Source organism: Carassius gibelio, chromosome A5 (genome assembly GCF_023724105.1).
Source record: "Carassius gibelio isolate Cgi1373 ecotype wild population from Czech Republic chromosome A5, carGib1.2-hapl.c, whole genome shotgun sequence".
Taxonomy (NCBI): domain Eukaryota; kingdom Metazoa; phylum Chordata; class Actinopteri; order Cypriniformes; family Cyprinidae; genus Carassius; species Carassius gibelio.
Genome location: NC_068375.1, coordinates 4,710,532 through 4,730,089, shown reverse-complemented (window position 1 = coordinate 4,730,089; position 19,558 = coordinate 4,710,532). Strand labels below are relative to the sequence as shown.

General features: G+C 35.5%; 1 long non-coding RNA gene across 1 annotated transcript; it reads right to left on the bottom strand.

Annotated features, from left to right (window-relative positions):
- Window positions 1-665: 665 nt before the first annotated feature.
- On the bottom strand, window positions 666-18,735 carry LOC127989777 (uncharacterized). Its single transcript, XR_008162905.1, has 3 exons — window positions 18,583-18,735; window positions 18,365-18,472; window positions 666-986 (listed from the first exon to the last, which is right to left on the bottom strand). It is a non-coding gene; the product is annotated as an uncharacterized LOC127989777 (long non-coding RNA).
- Between the last annotated feature and the right edge of the window lie 823 nt (window positions 18,736-19,558).

Sequence of the window (19,558 nt, the reverse complement as noted above, 5' to 3'; positions counted from 1 at the left end):
CTCCTAGACTCACATAATAACCTATCCTTTCTAAGTATGACCTGAACCATTTGAATACCATCCCACAAAGCCCAACCCAGTTTTCCAGTCTCTCTAGTAGTATGTTATGATCAACAGTGTTAAACACAGCACTGATCTGTTGTGTGAGCACTGTGCTGATCTGCTGAAATAAAAGAAAAAAAATCAGAAGAAAATCAGAGAAAAGTACATAAAAAAGAAGCAAAGTGCAGAGCAGTAAGCTAGATCGTTCGAACGATAGCGAAGCTGGAAGCTAAGTTTATTGTTCGATGATAATTAAATGATGCTATGGCATGACATGTAAAAAATTATGTAAGCCACAATTTTAGGAGAACTTTTATGTTTATGTATTATCAGGCCAACATTTTGTCACACCAGGCAGGGGCGTAGCAATTATTTAAGAATTCACAGAAATGGCACTCAAATTACTTTACATATGTGTATTATAATAATAATAATAATAATAATTTTTAAAAGGAATTATTTTCATATGAATTACTTTGAATTTGCTATAAGAAACCAAAAACACTGCTGGATAATAATCAGTAATTTCAGTTCATTTTGCTTTTTATTCAGATTAGCTGCAAATAGCCTGGCACGTCTATGTGCGTAAGAATACTTCTCTTTCAGTTTGACAATGTCTGAATGTCATTTTCATAAAAAAAAAATGCTATTAGTATTTAACTTTTCTTCTCCATTGGCAAATTATGATTCTGAGAGAAAGCATGCCCGATGTCTGTTTGCGAAAGCAACAAATGCTACTTCCATGCATCTTATTATTAGATTAACCTTGCACTCTTATTTCAAGGTGTCCTTTGTACATTTGACTTAACATTGTTAGAAAACATTTATCACACAATGGAACTGTGCATATACTTTAGATACTTACATTTCTGCTCCGTCCATGCAATAATTACACAGCTTCCGACTGCTCAGGTAATGTGTCGTCAGTGAGATGCAGAGAGCCACTGAAAAATTACAGAAAAGCAAAACTACTTCACTTTAGCATTACTGGCCACTAGTCTTAAGGACATATCACACATAAGCTGTGTCAGCGACAAATGGAGAACAAGCGCAATCCTGTGACAGTCACAGGCAGTTAATGGAGAGCGTGAAGGACAGATGCAAGGCACAAATACGGTTTACGGTGTCCATTAATTCTTTAATGCATTAATGCACGTAGTAATTTAATGTGTATATATATATATATGTATATTGGAAGCACTGAATCCCTATAGTTGTGATTTATTTGATTTTTAGCATTTTAAATCGATTACCGTCCGAAATTGGTGATTCACGATTCAAAAATCGATGTATCGATAAAACGGTTGAATCGTTACACACTTACCTAGGGGGTTATCGCTGCTCTCCTTGCTCTTATCTATGCTAGGCTACATGGATGCATAGGGAGTTCTTGCCCAGAACAGAACCACACCACCATTCCAAACTCCATGCTAATTGTTATTATCTTTGATGATAGTGGTCCTGACATAACTTTATTTAAACTTCACCACTGGATTCTCTACAATGAATGTGTGACGTCAGAATGAGAGTCTAAACAGCTGATAAACAATTATTATAATATAACAATATAATATAATATAATATAATAATAATAATAATAATAATAATAATAATAATAATAATAATAATAATAATAATAATAATAATTCCTTACATTTATATAGCGCTTTTCTAGACACTCAAAGCGCTTACATAGTCAGGGGGTATCTCCTCATCCACCACCAGTGTGCAGCATCCACCTGGATGATCGCCCACCACACACCAGCTTACTGGTGGAGAGGAGACAGAGTGATGAAGCCAATCAGCAGATATGGGGATTGTTAGGAGGCCATGATGGTCGGAGGCCAATGGGCGAATTTAGCCATGATGCCGAGGTCACACCTCTACTCTTTTCGAAAGACATCCTGGGATTTTTAATGACCACAGAGAGTCAGGACCTCGGTTTAACATCTCATCCGAAGGACGGTGCTTGTTGACAGTATAGTGTCCCCATCACTACACTGGGGTGCTAGGACCCACACAGACCACAGGGTGAGCACCCCCTGCTGGCCTCAATAGCACCTCTTCCAGCAGCAACCTAGTTTTTTCAGGAGGTCTCCCATCCAGGTACTGACCAGGCTCAGCCCTGCTTAGCTTCAGTGGGCAACCGGTCTTGGGCTTCAGGGTGATATGGCTGCTGGCGTATAACAATTATTTATGGGAAATAATTACTAAGAATGCTCACAGACCTAAGGTAATTTTTAGAAAAACCGATTATGTCCTGAATACTGTAGAACTGTAGACTACTCAGCTGCAACAACTGAGATTTGCGAACAGTTCCTTGATTTTTTTTTTTTGTGGACAACATTCATGATATTAAAAGCAAATATAATACAAATATCACCACCAGTCATGGTTCATTCTGAATTCCTGTTGCCTTCTAGTTATTTTAGCCATTTTTACTCGGTCTCATTCATTCAGCTGCAAGGTATAGTTTCTTCATTGAAACCTACAATTTTTTCTATGGATATCATTCAGTCACATTTTTTAAAGCTATTTTTAATTTGGTTGACCTCATCATATTGGCCTTTATTAATAGTTCTCTGACCTGCGGAGTGGTTCCCACAAGTTTCAAACATGCTGTGGTGCAGCCTCTGCTGAAAAAGCCTTATTTGGACCCTGATATCCTAAATAATTATAGTCCCATTCCAAAGTTGCAATTTCTGGAAAAGATTATTTATTTATCTTTCTTCTTATCTGACTGACTGTAACATGCTTGACAAATCTGATTCAGAATGGGTGACCTTTGGAAAAATGCTAAAATATGATTAATTCAATTCAATTCAAGTTTATTTGTATAGCGCTTTTTACCATTCCCATCCTTACAAAACAACTTTACAGAAAATTATGTTTCTACAATATTTAGTAGTAGCTTATAAGTGGTGACTGTCAATTTGTGCACGTATTACAGGATTTTTAGAAAAATTAATACAAGACGTAGTCAGCCAGACGATGAACATTATTAATATTATTAATTAATAATTATTATATGATGCAGTCACACTTGTAGCAATATTTGTTAGTTCTGTTTGCTGATTTAGGGTTAGCATCATCTCTTCTCAGGTGTTCTGGATCAAGACTGGAGCTTGTGTAAATCCTAGTTACCACGGGATGTGAAACCCGTGGCAAAACATAGAAACAAAATAGAGAAATCATTAGCATAGCTGCTGATCCAACAAAGTAAAATTAGTTGATGATTACATTATTTTAAATGAGTCCACCCCCCCAAGATTACTGTTATAAACTTGAGCCGTGTCTAAAAGGCAAAGGGGGAGGTGTTGCTTCAATTAATAACAATGTTTTCAGGATTTCTCAGAGGGCAGGCTTCAAGTATAGCTCGTTTGAAGTAATGGTGCTTCATATAACATTATCCAGAGAAACAAATGTTAATGATAAATCCCCTGTTATGTTTGTACTGGCTACTGTATACAGGCCACCAAGGCACCATACAGACTTCATTAAAGAGTTTGGTGATTTTACATCCGATTTAGTTCTGGCTGCAGATAAAGTTTTAATAGTTGGTGATTTAATATCCATGTTGATAATGAAAAAGATGCATTGGGATCAGCATTTATAGACATTCTGAACTCTATTGGGGTTAGACAACAGGTTTCAGGACCTACTCATTGTCGAAATCATACCCTAGATTTAATACTGTCACATGGAATTGATGTTGTTATTGTTGAAATTATGCAGCCAAGTGATGATATCTCAGATCCTTATTTAGCTTTGTGCAAACTTCATATAGCCAAAATTGTAAATTCTACTTCTTGTTACAAGTATGGAAGAACCATAACTTCTACCACAAAAGACTGCTTTTTAAGTTATCTTCCTGATGTATACAAATTCCTTAGCATATCCAAAACCTCAGAACAACTTGATGATGTAACAGAAACTATGGACTCTCTCTTTTCTAGCACTTTAAATACAGTTGCTCCTCTATGCTTAAGGAAGGTTAAGGAAAACAGTTTGACACCATGGTATAATGAGCATACTCACACCCTAAAGAGAGCAGCCCGAAAAATGGAGCACAGCTGGAGGAAATCAAAACTAGAGGTATTTCGTATTGCATGGCGGGAAAGTAACCTATCCTACAGAAAAGCATTAAAAACTGCTAGATCCGATTACTTTTCTTCTCTTTTAGAAGAAAACAAACATAACCCCAGGTATTTATCCAATACAGTGTCTAAATTAACGAAAAATAAAGCCTCAACAAGTGTTGACATTTCCCAACACCACAGCAGTAATGACTTTATGAACCACTTTACTTCTAAAATCGATACTATTAGAGATAAAATTGCAACCATTTAGCCGTCAGCTACAGTATCGCATCAGATGCACTATAGACCCCCTGAGTAACAGTTCCACTCATTCTCTACTATAGGAGGGGAAGAATTGTATAAACTTGTTAAATCATCTAAACCAACAACATGTATGTTAGACCCTATACCATCTAAACTCCTAAAAGAGGTGCTTCCAGAAGTCATAGAACCTCTTCTGACTATTATTAATTCCTCATTGTCATTAGGATATGTCCCCAAAACCTTCAAACTGGCTGTTATTAAGCCTCTTATTTAAAAAAACAAAAAAAACACAATTTGACCCCAAAGAACTAGTTAATTGTAGACCAATCTCAAATCTCCCTTTTCTGTCCAAGATACTAGAAAAGGTGGTATCCTCACAATTATATTCCTTCTTAGAAAAAAAAGGTATATGTGAGGATTTCCAGTCAGGATTTAGACCGTATCATAGTACTGAGATTGCTCTCCTTAGAGTTACAAATGATCTGATCTTATCATCTGATCATGGGTTTATTTCTCTATTAGTTTTATTGGATCTTAGTGCTGCGTTTGACACAATTGACCACAACATTCTTTTGCATAGACTTGAACACTTTGTTGGCATTAATAGAAGTGCATTACCATGGTTTAAATCGTACTTATATGACCGCCATCAGTTCGTAGAAGTGAATGAAGATGTATCATATCGATCACAAGTGCAGTATGAAGTACCTCAAGGCTCAGTACTAGGGCCGCTACTCTTCACGCTTTATATGTTACCCTTGGGAGATATCATCAGGAAACATGGTGTTAGCTTTCAATATTATGCTGATCATACTCAACTCTATATTTCTTCACAGCCCGGTGAAACACACCAATTTGAAAAACTAAATGGAATGCATAATTGATATAAAAAACTGGATGACGAGTAATTTCTTACTGCTAAATTCTGAAAAAAACTGAGGCGTTAATTATAGGACTTAAATACTCTGCTTGTAATAACCTAGAGCACTGTCTAAAACTTCATGGTTGCTCTGTCAATTCTTCATCATTCTTCGTTAGGAACCTAGGTGTGCTATTTGATCGCAATCTTTCCTTAGAAAGCCACGTTTCTAGCATTTGTAAAACTGCATTTTTCCATCTCAAAAATACATCTAAATTACAGCCTATGCTCTCAATGTCAAATGCAGAAATGTTAATCCATGCATTTATGACCTCAAAGTTAGATTATTGTAATGCTTTATTGGGTGGTTGTCCTGCATGCTTAGTAAACAAACTACAGCTAGTCCAAAATATAGCAGCAAGAGTTCTTACTAGAACCAGGAAGTATGACCATTTTAGCCCGGTCCTGTCAACACTGCACTGGCTCCCTATCAAACATTGTATAGATTTTAAAATATTGCTTATTACTTCTAAAGCCCTGAATGGTTTAGCACCTCAGTATTTGAATTTGCTCCTTTTACATTATAATCCTCTACGTCTGCTACGTACTCAAAACTCAGGCAATTTGATAATACCTAGAATATAAAATAAAAAAAATCAACTGTGGGCGGCAGATCCTTTTCCTATTTGCCACCTAAACTCTGGAATAACCTACCTAAGATTGTTCGGGAGGCAGACACACTCTTGCAGTTTAAATCTAGATTTAAAAGCCCATCTCTTTAACCTGGCTTACAGATAACATACTAATATGCTTTTAATATCCAAATCCGTTAAAGGATTTTTAGGCTGCATTAATTAGGTAAACCGGAACCGGGAACACATCACATAACACCCTATGTACTTGCTACATCATTAGAAGAATGGCATCTACGCTAATATTTGTCTGTTTCTCTCTTATTCCGAGGTCACCGTAGCTACCAGATCCAGTCTGTATCCAGATCAGAGGGTCACTACAGTCACCCGGATCCAGTACGTATCCAGACCAGATGGTGGATCAGCACCTAGAAAGGACCTCTACTGCCCTGAAAGACAGCGGAGACCAGGACAACTAGAGCCCCAGATACAGATCCCCTGAAAAGACCTTGTCTCAGAGGACCACCAGGACAAGACCACAGGAAACGGATGATTCTTCTGCACAATCTGACTTTGCTGCAGACTGGAATTGAACTACTGGTTTCGTCTGGTCAGAGGAGAACTGGCCCCCCAACTGAGCCTGGTTTCTCCCAAGGTTTTTTTTCTCCATTCTGTCACCGATGGAGTTTTGGTTCCTTGCTGCTGTTGCCTCTGGCTTGCTTAGTTGGGGTCACTTCATCTACATCGATATCGTTGACTTGATTGCAAATAAATGCACAGACACTATTTAACCGAACAGAGATGACATCACTGAATTCAATGATGAACTGCCTTTAACTATCATTTTGTATTATTGACACACTGTTTTCCTAATTATGTTGTTCAGTTGGTTTGACACAATGAATTTTGTTTACAGCGCTATATAAATAAAGGTGACTTGACTTGACTAGTTTAACCCAAGCTAATGAATAAGAATGCACATTTGATCAGATGCAACTACACTCATAATTTAAGATATACATTATTCGAATGCTTGGCGAAAGAGATGCGTTTTTAATCTAGATTTAAACAGAGAGTGTGTGTCTGCCCCCCTAACATTATCAGGAAGGATTTTCCAGAGTTTGGGAGCCAAATGTGAGAAAGCTCTCCCTCCTTTAGTGGACTTTTCTATCCTAGGAACTACCAAAAGTCCAGCATTTTGTGACCTTAGGGAGTGTGATGGATTGTAATGTGGTAGAAGGCTAGTTAGGTACGCAGGAGCTAAACCATTTATGGCCTTATAGGCAAGTAATGATAATTTGTAACTGATACGGAACTTAATAGGTAGCCAGTGCAGAGACTGTAAAATTGGGTTAATATGATAATATTTTCTTGACCTCGTAAGGACTCCAGCTGCTGCATTTTGGACTACCTTTAGCTTGCTTATTGAAGAAGCAGAACAACCACCTAGAAGTGCATTACAATAGTCCAGTCTAGATGCCATGAATGCATGAACTAGCTTTTCTGCATCAGAAACAGATAACATGTTTCGCAGCTTGGCAATGTTTCTAAGATGGAAGAATGCAGTTTTTGTAACATGGGAAATATGATTTTCAAAAGACAAATTGATGTCTAATATAACACCCAGATTTCTGACTGTAGAGGAAATAACAGTACATCCGTCTAGTTGCAGATTGTAATCTACAAGATTCTGTGTAGTGTTTTTTAAGAAGACTCATTTGATGTTAAAAAACAATTTAATGATCACTTTCATTTAACTGTTTGGACTCACGTTTGATGGCACCCATTCACTACAGAGGATCAACTGGTGAGCAAGTAATGGAATGCTACTTTTCTCCAAATTTGATGAATAAACAAACTCATCTACAAACTGATTGGATAGCCTGAGAGTGAATACACCTTTCCTTTAAACTGGAAGCCATGGTGCAATTTAAATTAATGACTGGCTCATGCTGTGAGGGACCTCAGTTTGGTCTGAAGGGGTGTCTCATCTGCCAGTTTTTTTTTACTTTATAATGGCTGAACTGAATATGCTTTAGCTATTAAGACACTCCTAAACCTTCCAAGAGCTGTTCATGTGACTGCATGTGTTTCTGTATTCAGAGGTGTGACAGTGATTTAGTTTCTGTCTTTATTGGTCTGAATAGAAACGTGTCCGAGTCAGATGTTCTTTGATTACCTGCAATGAGATCACTAAAATAGTAACATGCGAAATGGTTTGTACATGATCAGGTTGCTTAGTAACGGTGGATCAGGCACATTACCGCATTCTTCATCATGAGGGTTCATCTCTTTCATATTCCACTTAATTAGGACTTCTGACATGGAGTCAAAGCTTGATTCACACGTCCATAAGGAATGTCATTAAACCATCTATCAAAGCATGATCTCTTAATGGCATTTCAGCTGTGTGCACTTCATACAATATAAATGACAGGTGCGATTGTTTGTGTGCATCAAATCCTAAATGTGTATTCTTAAAAATTTTAAAATATAATATTAATGAAGTAAAAGGTCATTCAGATGTACTTAAAGAGAAACACTCTTAAGACACTTAACTTTGTAATTATGTAATTTTAGAAGTTTAAAAGTACATGTTAAATCATTGTCAAGTTTTAAATTGTGATGTGTTGGCTAACATACTAAAGCACATTTAAAGTACTTTGATTATTGTGATTTTTACTGTAGCACATTTTTCAATATTAAAGTTGCTAAATTCTAAATGTACTAAATTGCAACTTCATTACAAATGTGTAATTACAAATATATGTTAATACTTGACATACAAGTTTTAATAGAAATTATAGAAAAGTATATTTTAGTTTATCATAAATGCTTGTCATTGCATTCATCAGTAACTTTAGCCATTTTTCAAAGACAACAGAAGTAAATCTGAAATTTCACATGAAGATGTACTTAAGTAACTCCAATTAAATAAAGTTCTGCTAATTGCATTCTATATACATTTAAACTAGAATAGATTTTCTGTTAAAGGGACACTCCGTTTACGAGTCAGTCTATTGTTCCTTATCAGGCTCAGCTCTGTGTTCATCTTCAGATCTCTCTTCACAGCAGTTCAGTCAGTGTACTGTATGAGTACATGAATTACTCCGGGATATTGGTTTGTTTGAACTCAGCCACATTAAGTCATTTGTGGATTAATACGTATTGGAGACGTGAACCATTTAAAACTATTCAGTTCGATTTGGTGAAGTGGTTTAAAAAGATACGGTTACATCAAAAGATTTGTTCGCGAACCGGATATGACAAACTGCTTTGTTTTGAACTCTCTCACAACAGACATGGAAGAGAAGACAAAGCTGAATAAAGTCGTGGTTTTTGCTATTTTTGAAACAAAATGTATGTTCAAAACTTCAAAAAATTCTAACTGACCCTCTGTTGTCACATGGACTTCTTTGATGATGTTTTTCTTACCTTTCTGGACATGGACAGTAGACCGTACACACAGCTTCAATGGAGGGACTGAGAGCTCTCGGACTAAATCTAAAATATCTTAAACTGTGTTCCCAAGATAAACGGAGGTCTTACTGGTTTGGAACAACATGAGGGTAAGTTATTAATGACATAATTTTGCTATTTGGGTGAACTATCCCTTTAATATGCAATTAAGTGACCAAAAACCTTAGTTTCAGTTCACACTTAGTTATACTATGGTAAAGTGTATTACTTTTGTAATAAGCACTATTTTTAAAAGGATGCATGTGAATGACTTGCTTGTGTGCTTTTCCTATGCACACAGGCGCAAACTGCTGCACAATCATACAAATGTACAAATGTGATTATTGGAGATTTTTGCTTAATAATAGATTATATTTTCTATTACAGATTTTTGGTGGCCGTTTTCTTGCCCTGTGCAGTTCCTTACCATCTTGATATTAACACTTAAAAATGTGTATGTTATGTCTAATAATAATGTAGGGAGCAAGGACAAAACTACTTGGTGACAACTTTTAGTTCTAATACAGTCTAACAATATTTCATAAAGATCTTGTCCTATTTTATCCCAGAAATATTGATAAAAATCCACAGGTAAACCATCAATTCCAGGACTATGTCCAACCTGTAGCGGATGCATTGGTTCCGTAAGTTCTTTAATAGTAATGAATGTGTCCAGTGTATTTTTCTGTTTATCCCCAAGCTGAGCAAAATTTAACAAATCATCAGCACAGTTCTCAGAAATATATAACCGTTTATAAAAATTCCTTGCCATCTTTCTCATTTAGATTTGATGTTACTGATCCATTCTGACGACAAAGGTGACATCTGTTTTTGATGCACACGGTTTATTTCAAGGTTTAAAAAAAAAAAAAGTACTTGGGGCATCCATATCTTTGATAGAGCAGAAGTTAGCCCCTCATCAATGTTCCCTTTGCTTGCTTCTTTAAAAGGAAACTCAGCTCGTTTTTTTTTTTTTTTTCTTGTTTAATACAATCACCCTGTAGATTCATTTCACTCTAACAACTGAATGACCTTATGTAAAGTTATTACTATTGATTTAACCATAGTTTATGTTTGAGAAGCACAATTCTGACAAAATAAAATTATATTTCCTTTACCTTTTCCTTTCCTTTTCCTTTACCTACATCCTACTATTATATATATATATATATATATATATATATATATATACACACACACACACACACACACACACACAAACAAAACAAAGAATTATGTAATAAACGTAACTTCTTTTTTTGTCATTTGAGTGTTTTCTTTACATTTAAAACCAGGATAAACATATGGTGGTCTGAAAACAATTTGGAGAGATACAAACATTTATTACTTTACTGTTCAACATTTTCTTTAAATCAGATCTATGCAGTGTAGTACCACAAACCCGATCATCACACACGTTCTACCAGGTCCACTGTTAAACATGATGCATGAATTTCAAGAAATATAGGAGTTAGACAATGTAACACTCAACTGACTATAAGGCTCCTCCCCATTCCTGTCAACTGTAAAATCTTTTGTGCACCCACATCCACACACTATCATCATACTTAAATACAAAAAAAAAAAAAAAAAAAAAAAAATCCATGACCACTTGGACTTCAGCGTCAGATTGATGCTGAAAGCATGAGTGTCACGCCAGATGCGTGAGAGTTGGAAACCTGCATCAGCACATCTTCCACAGTCACACCGTTCGCAAATTTGAAATTTGCTTAGTGCCCCCAAATAACTATGTTCGCCCCTGTTTATTCCAATGGGCAAGACTACAAGGGAATTAAGGTAAAGCATACCAGGATGCACCTGACGAAGTTGATGAAATATAATGACTGTGACATGACATTGCTTTCAACAGCTAAAATGTTTATTTAATTCCATAATTAAACTTTAAATGGGCAATTAAAACCACACAAATAAGTGAAAAGCTCCCCAGGAGGCACTTGATAAAGTCTTCTGTATTTCACCTGTGTTTGTGATTATAATTCTGTTTTTTGAGCACTTCATAATTGTATAAAGTGGGAAGTGAATAAGTAGGCATGTCTAGACTTTTGGTAGTTTATGATTTCCAAAAAAATACTATTTTCCTGATAAGCAGGTTCCATTGCAGTGACTAAAAGGTCTGTGCAGACCTGCTGACATCAGGACATATTAAGATACGACTCTGCTAAAATACAAATCACTATTTAAAAGGACCGATTTAAATCTTTGTGGATATGCAATGTTTAAATGCATTTATTCCAGAAATATTCTGTGAATCATTTACTTTCCATTCATGTGTGGGAGTTTTCACTCTCTAATTGCTGTCATTTTGATGCTTTTGGATATCCTTTTTTTAGATGTAATTGCAGACTACAAGCTTTAATTTCATTTATGCAGTACTGTAATTGAAAGAGAAACATTGAAAGAAGATATTGGTCACAATTAGAGTCTTTGCTGTGTGAAGAGGGCTCCGTGGCATATGCAGAAATCACAGACATTATCTTGCTTTGCTTTTTAGGAGAGTAATTTCATGGCGAGATTGCAGTCGCTTCATACTGAGCTGTAATTAAGGAAAAGCTGGATTTTCTTCCATCTCATTCAAACAGCTTTTACCTATAAACTCATGATCTGCCTCAGAGATATAAACCACCACAGAAAACATGAGGGCCAATCGCACAACCCCCCCCCCCCCGGACCACCCCCACAACATTTCACCCTAAAAATCAAAAGAACATGTACATAAAATATAGACACTGTAAATATATATATATATATATATATATATATATATATATATATATATATATATATATATATATATATATATATTTTTTTTTTTTTTTTTTTTTTTTTTTATTGTCATTTCTGCTCCTACTGAAAAATGTCACGTTTAATTAAATGTGTAAATGAAAAAAAAAAAAAAAAAATTCTGACTAACTATTGTCCACAGAAATGCTGGATTACTCACCGTTAATCCAGAAATCCTATGTGTCACAAAAAGCAGAGGATGTGTTCTATTCTTTACCGTTTCATCTATAATCTTTCCGACTAAGTGAATGATACTGTAAATCATTTAAACTTAATGCATATATTCAACTATGCATGTATATTACATTATCCCTTAATCAATGAAGGTTATTTTAAAATAATTTGAGAATTTGAGAACCAAGAAACTGCTAAAGAAACGTCTCTTCCATCTACACTTCCCTGTAACACTAGAACTCTCGATTATATTTCTGTTCGATCTACTTAAGCTCCAATGATTAATTAAAAAGTAACCCCTCTAACACTATCTACTTGTTTTACATGTTATTATGGAGAAAAAATAAAAACCTGACCCTCTTACATTAGTTCTATCTACTTTGTATTTGTCATTTAAACAAATAATAATAATAAAAAAAAAAGAAAACACTAAAGAAATAAGGACTAACCTGGGCTTGATACAACACTTCTATATAAATATAGTTGCTCTTTTGTTGGATTTGATTGTTTGCATTGTCCTCATTTGTCTCAGGGATTCTGCACAATCACAATTACGACAGTCACCAGCCCTGACGCAGACCAGATCCCAGTCACCTGATTACTGTTCATCTGCACCTGAACTTTGTAATCAAGGACTCTTCATAAACACTCGCACTCCAATTCTCATTATCTATTCTTGAGTAGTCAAAAAACCAGTCACAGTTCCTTTTTGTTCAGCGTCATGTTCTGGTGCTAGCTACTTTTGTCAAACTACTTGTTCACATACTTTTGAGAATCCAGTGTATTAGCTGGTTCAGATAAGTGATTGCCGTCACAATTGTAAATAAGATGACTTTCTTCTTTTGTGAGGGGGTTTCTGTGCCATAGTATCTTAGTTTACAGGTGGAACGTTAAACAACAGGACAAACAAGTCTCCTTGAAATCATATGTAATTCCACTAATCCAATGACGACTTCGAAACTCCTGAAGTGTTTCCACTTTTGTGTGTCATATGTATCAGACGTTCAGGCAATGGTCTGTAGGTGTGACGTCTGAGGCTGAGACTACTCATAGTCTGGTCTACAGGTCACTTACCAAAATTTACCAGACTCACTACTAACTTATCTGTACTTATTCATTTTGTTGACAATTTTTTTTTTTTTTTTGTCATAATTGTCATCAATGACGCTTTTCTTCTTTTTTTTTTTTTTTCGTCTGATATATCAGATGACAATGAGATGATAATGAACTAAATCTCTTATTGAATGACAAAAACTGACTTAAATCTATTGACATTTTCATCAATGAATAAAAACAAGAAAAAATGTTAGGGAGGTATAATTTGGGATGAGATTCATTCAGAATTATTGCTGTCAAACGATTAATGGCATCCAAAATAAATATTTTTGTTTACATAATAAATGTATGTGTAATGTGTATATTTTCTATGTATATATAAATACACAAGCATGCATGTATAGATTTCAGAAAAAATATATATAAATAAATTTATAATATACATTTTATGAGTATACATATATACATGTAAATATTTTCTAAATATACACTGTATATGAGTGTGTGTGTATATATATATATATATATATATATATATATATATATATATATATATATATATATATATATATATATATATATATATATATTAGGGCTGCACGTTTTCAAGTTTTTCATTAACCGTTAACCGAGGCCCTTAGCGGTTAATACTCGGTTAACCATAGTGTGCGCCAGGGTTTCCGTTTTCCGGTAATTTCCGGACATTGGCCGAAAAAAAAAGAAAAGAAATGTCCGACAAAATTTAATCTCTCTGGTCAAATTGTCCTATTAAAACTGCCTAATAATCTCGCCCACTAACACAATCTGAATTTGAGAATAAGCCTAAAATGTATAAAGCAAATATACACCGACCTTTGGCTATCTTATAAAGGAACAGGCTCTAGTAATAGTTATGTAACTTTCCGTGTTTAGGCGAAGGTAACAAGCAGGCTCCGCGGCCGCCTCGCTAAGGCTATAGCACTATTCGGACGGGACTAGTTTTCTAAACTACGTTTGAGTTTCGATTCTTACCACCTGACGTCTGTGATTTTCATGTACCAATTCGGACGGGACTAGTATCTCCGTGTTTATTACAGAGGTGGGAGGGTCTGATTTGTGCATCTGGGCGTCACAGAGATCACGCGCTGTGTATGCGTGCATTGCATTCATTCAAAATGATTGCCATTAGTATTATTACACAATAAATACTAGATGGCTAGTATAGCAAACCTTATTAATGTGTGGTTCTTTTTAGTTTAACTTGTTTTACTTTTTTTTTTTTTTTTTTTATGTAACTGAGTACATAAATAAACGTGAGTAATCTTACCTGATGCTGATATTACAATAGCCGGTATTAACTGTTTAAGCGATCTTGCTTTTGATTTTATTATTTGTATTTTTTATTATTATTATTTATTTGCCGCTAAGCAAATCTATCAAACATCCGCGCAGTAAGAGCATCTACGGTAATTCACGTTGGCCAAAACACACAAGGAACCGCGTTGTGAAATAAAATATCACCGGCAATCACAGACATTCGCATTCGGACGGGATTAGCTTTCTCAGAGGATCACTGAGTTTGCTGAAAAACGGTAGTAAATTTGCTCTGGAATTATCACAGAGGTTGTGTGAGAAAAACACAGACGTGGCAGATTCGGACGGGATTAAAATCACTAAGTACGTCTGTGAAACGGAGATTTCTCTAACGACCCCCTGTAAAACTAGTCCCGTACGAATAGGGCTTATGACTATGTTTGACAGGTACCATATTTGAAAATCGATAAAAAAAAATATTTTAATTACATTTATATCTGAATTTATGTCAACCTATTGACTTTCAAATATCAAAATGTCATGAATTAATATGTATTTCTGTACAAAATGACAAACATATTTTCCTATTATATTTTGCCTGGAAACGCTTCCAACAAGGCGTCGGTTCTATTTCTAGCATGCACGCGTCGAGCCGCGCCTGAGCCGCGCGTCTCACGCAGGCAGTCGGCAAGCTCTAACCTCTTAACATGGGAGCCGAATTAAAAACAGACACGCCACGCAGCTGAGATGCTTTCGCCCATCTCCACGCATCCAGTGTGTCCTGACCGGCCTAATGATGCCCGGGTGTTGGCTGTTGAGATTACAACAACGAGGTTGTACTTGAAGTATATCTAAGCACTGTATTGCGATACTTGCATTTTGCCCCGTCACTGTCAATTTTAAAGTGCTCCAACGCTGTACTTTTTTTTGCCCGCTTCATATTAGAAAAATGACTTCTTCTTGTGGACATTACAAATGTCTGGGAGCGCTCTGGCGGTCTCTGGTGGTGCAAAAATGTATTACAACTAAATTCAACGCACGCCATTGACGTCACTTAACCGAGCAAAATGTTTCACTCGGTTACGCAATTTTTAACGGTTAATCGGTTAATCGGTTAACCATGGACACCCCTAATATATATATATATATATATCCCCTTACTAGTAACCCCCCTTTTTTGGCATGGAGACCGAAATTACATACCCAAAATAAAAAGGTTTCTGCTCATGATTCTTTCTGACTAGATACATAATCAACCTTTGTTCACAAAGCTGACACTTTAAAGTTTACTGTTCAGGAATCAGAATCACTCAGACTGTTATGATAATAGAGATATATAAGCTCAAACATAAAAACAAAAATAAAAAATATTAAAAACATATGTTTTAAATGTATTTTAAAAAATGTTGATGTAGGAAATGAGTTTGAAAACACAGTGTAGCTAAGGCCACAAGTCTTCCAAGACTTCATAAAAAATTTCATAATCGAATCTGTAAAACTGTGAATTTTATGAAATATTTTCTAAGGCCATGTCATGTGTGTTTTTAGAGAAGGCTAATCAGATTGATTTAAGGCCCTTGTCATCTCTGTAAGATCTCACATGTAAACATTCCTGTGCTCTTTCTCACCCGAAGGGTGAACCGCAAATTTGGCTGAAACGGGTGAAAAATATCCATATGTGTCGGATACGGGTGCGGGTCGGGTCGGACGCAGGGAAACACGGGTCTAAACACGGGTTCAAAACAGTCACATGCAAACGTCAAAATAGGCCTACGTTCCACTTTTTAAAAATAATCACCACAGCGCGAACGGCTGCATGAGTCATAGTTAACAGACGTTAAGATCAGTTAAGATCAGCCAGCCTTTTTTTTTTTTTTTTTTTTTTTTTTTTTTTTCGTTCATATATATATATATATATATATATATATATATATATACACACACAAAATCTGAATTAAAATGTTTTTGATTTAAGCCTATTTTAAAATGTGTGTCATAAAATTATATTGCGCATAACGCGATCGTTATAAAGGTGTTTAAACAACAATACACTTCCACTTGCATGTATTGGACAATCGGAATATCAGTTATTTGATTCCATAGGTAACACATTTGTGAATATGGGCCTAATCTAGGCTATCCAGGGTTGTTGTTTTTTTTACTTTGTGCAGCTCATTTACATGCGCGCTCTGGCGCAGATCCGCCTCTCGCGATGCTCAGCTGTGAATGATGGGTGCGTTCGACTTGAAGCACAACCTCAGACGGTGGTATGATTCGCTCTTTTGTTGTTCTGTTTTCTTTCAGGATCAAAAATACAACAAATGAAAGCGTTTCTGTATTTCCGACTGATGAGAACTATGCATATACATTCATAAATCAGTCAATTTTGTATTTTATTATGATAAATTTTATTCTAATGTGATCAGTGACTGATGGACCAAAGAGCACGTATTTCGACATTTGCAGTAAAAAAGTGAAATATAAATTCTCAGAAAATGCATTTAATACCAGTATATTGAAACGTCTGTTTATAAAGCCTACTCCATTAATAAAGGAGTCCAGACATTGTAAAAAAAATATCAGTCCACATGCGTTTTATATTTAATATGAGGGAAATAGACATGCATGCATGCGTGATACAAAAATATTTAAATTTTAGGTAGCAAAATATTTTTTAGTTATTTCATTGTCTGCTATATATTTGCTTCTTATTTATTAAAATATGAGCAATTGATAGATAAAACATTGATCAAAATTAAGATACAATGTATAAAAAACGAATATCTTTTAAAAAGAGTTTTCCATAAATAACTTCTGTATGACCTGGCAATAAAATTCGAAAAAAGTGTGTCTAATGTGATTTGCTTAACTGATTTGATTTCGGGTGCGGGTCAGGTGTCGGTTCTATTTTAAGCGGGTCGGGTCCGGTGCGGATTTTAATTACTGCTGCTGTCGGAAAATGGGTCGGATGCGGTTTTAAACACTGCGGGTACGGGCAGGTGCGGATTTACAAAATCGGACCAGTGCAGCAATCTGCAGTGCATCTCACAGCGCGCGAATAGCTACTCTTTCACATCACTTGAATGGAGAATTGTACGCAAAATTATGTTGAATTGTCCATTTTGACAAGTATTCACGTAAACGCTGTTGACATGAGTGAACATAAGGGAAAAAGTTTTTAGTAAATTGCATCCATTGCAGCTTTTCATTCAGTTTTTAAGGGATAGCAGCAGGGCCGGATTGGGACTCATTTTCAGCCCTGGAGTTTCATGCCCGGCCCACTTTAGCTCACAACTGACTATATTAAAATAATGAAATTAAAACCTCAGAATATAATTCCCTACAGCCGTGTAATTCATTGTATTTTTAAAAACATCATAATTTCCAATTCAGTGCAAAAACAAAGGCTTTGCTTCACAGTGAAGATTCATTAGAATAGTAAATAACAGGATAGTTTAATAATCTCTTTTCTTTAAGATTCAGTATTCATACATTGAAATAAAGAAAAAAAAGTCTAATAAAAACAAATATATAAAACAAAAAAAATAAAGATTAAAATAAAATGTATTGCACTTTCTAACGACAGTATCATCTCAGTTTCATTAATGTATTGCTGAATCATCAGGTATCATTAATAATCTCAGGGCATTTTTCATTGAGCAGGGCTCTTCATTACTATTAGTTCTTCTGAATGACAGTCCTACCTGCCCATTCTGGTGTGTTGGGCTCATGACTGGAGCTTGGTAACGTTACTGGGCCTTGCTCTTCACTGTTAGCAGCAAACTGGACTAGAGGCGGCTGCTGCTGAAGAGCTACAATAAAAAGTTTGATACATGAGCGGTGGTTTCCAAACAACGTTGTTTTGCAATGTCGCTAGCATCTTGAACTCCTCCTAACTACCTTAACACGTTAGCTTACTTACCGGCCTCGTCCACTCCGTTTGTTTTGTTTTTTGAGGAAGAATGTGCTCAGCTTAGAAATGTTTTGTCCTCGTCAGTTTCCAGAGCTTTCTTCTTATTTATTCTGGTATTTTCAGCGCCGCATTTGCGCTTTCTGTTATCCATTTTTATCTCACTTTTTTTTCTTTCTTGTTTTTTTTTTTTTTTTTGAGCAACTTGCAAGGTGACGTGTTGGGGGCGGGGCTAGGGAGTCAACAGATACATAATTACGTCATCATTATCTTGAAGGCTGCACTCTGCGAGAAAATATTCAATAAAAAATTGTGGGACGGTGGTAAAATAATAAATAAAAAGAGTGGGGCAGCGGTAAAATAATAATAATAATAATATATATATATATATATATATATATATATATATATATATATATATATATCAACCCAGTGTCATGACAACAACGGCCCTCGCAGCCAAAAAAACATACCGGCCCACCGGGAATTTTCCCGGTGCTCCCGATTAGCCAATCTTGCCTGGATAGCAGCCTATTTTAGTTGCTATTGTCCAAGTAATTTATATTAATCAAGCAACAAAAGACAGAAAATCACTCCGTGCTCTTGACTGAAAAACTTTAGTAGCCCTAAAGATTAAGATGAATTTATTTATATAAATAAATATGTCTGCTTGAAAGAATAAAGAATATGGTTACTATAGCAAGTTACTATAAAGAATGCACAATTAGCCTATATAACCATTGGTATATCATTAAAAAGAAGACCATGTTCTTGTACTTTATGAGAAGTGGTTTTATTTAATTTTAACATTAAGGCATGGTGTGTGTTACAGTAGTTAAATCGGTGTCAATCATGATAAAACCTTAATATCAAACCTAGGCCTATAATGAGTTTGGAAATTTTTGAGAAATGCTTAGTAAATGCACTGTAACTAAAACCATTAGGTTTCAGATGACAAAATGTACTGTAGATTTAGTCAACTAAAACT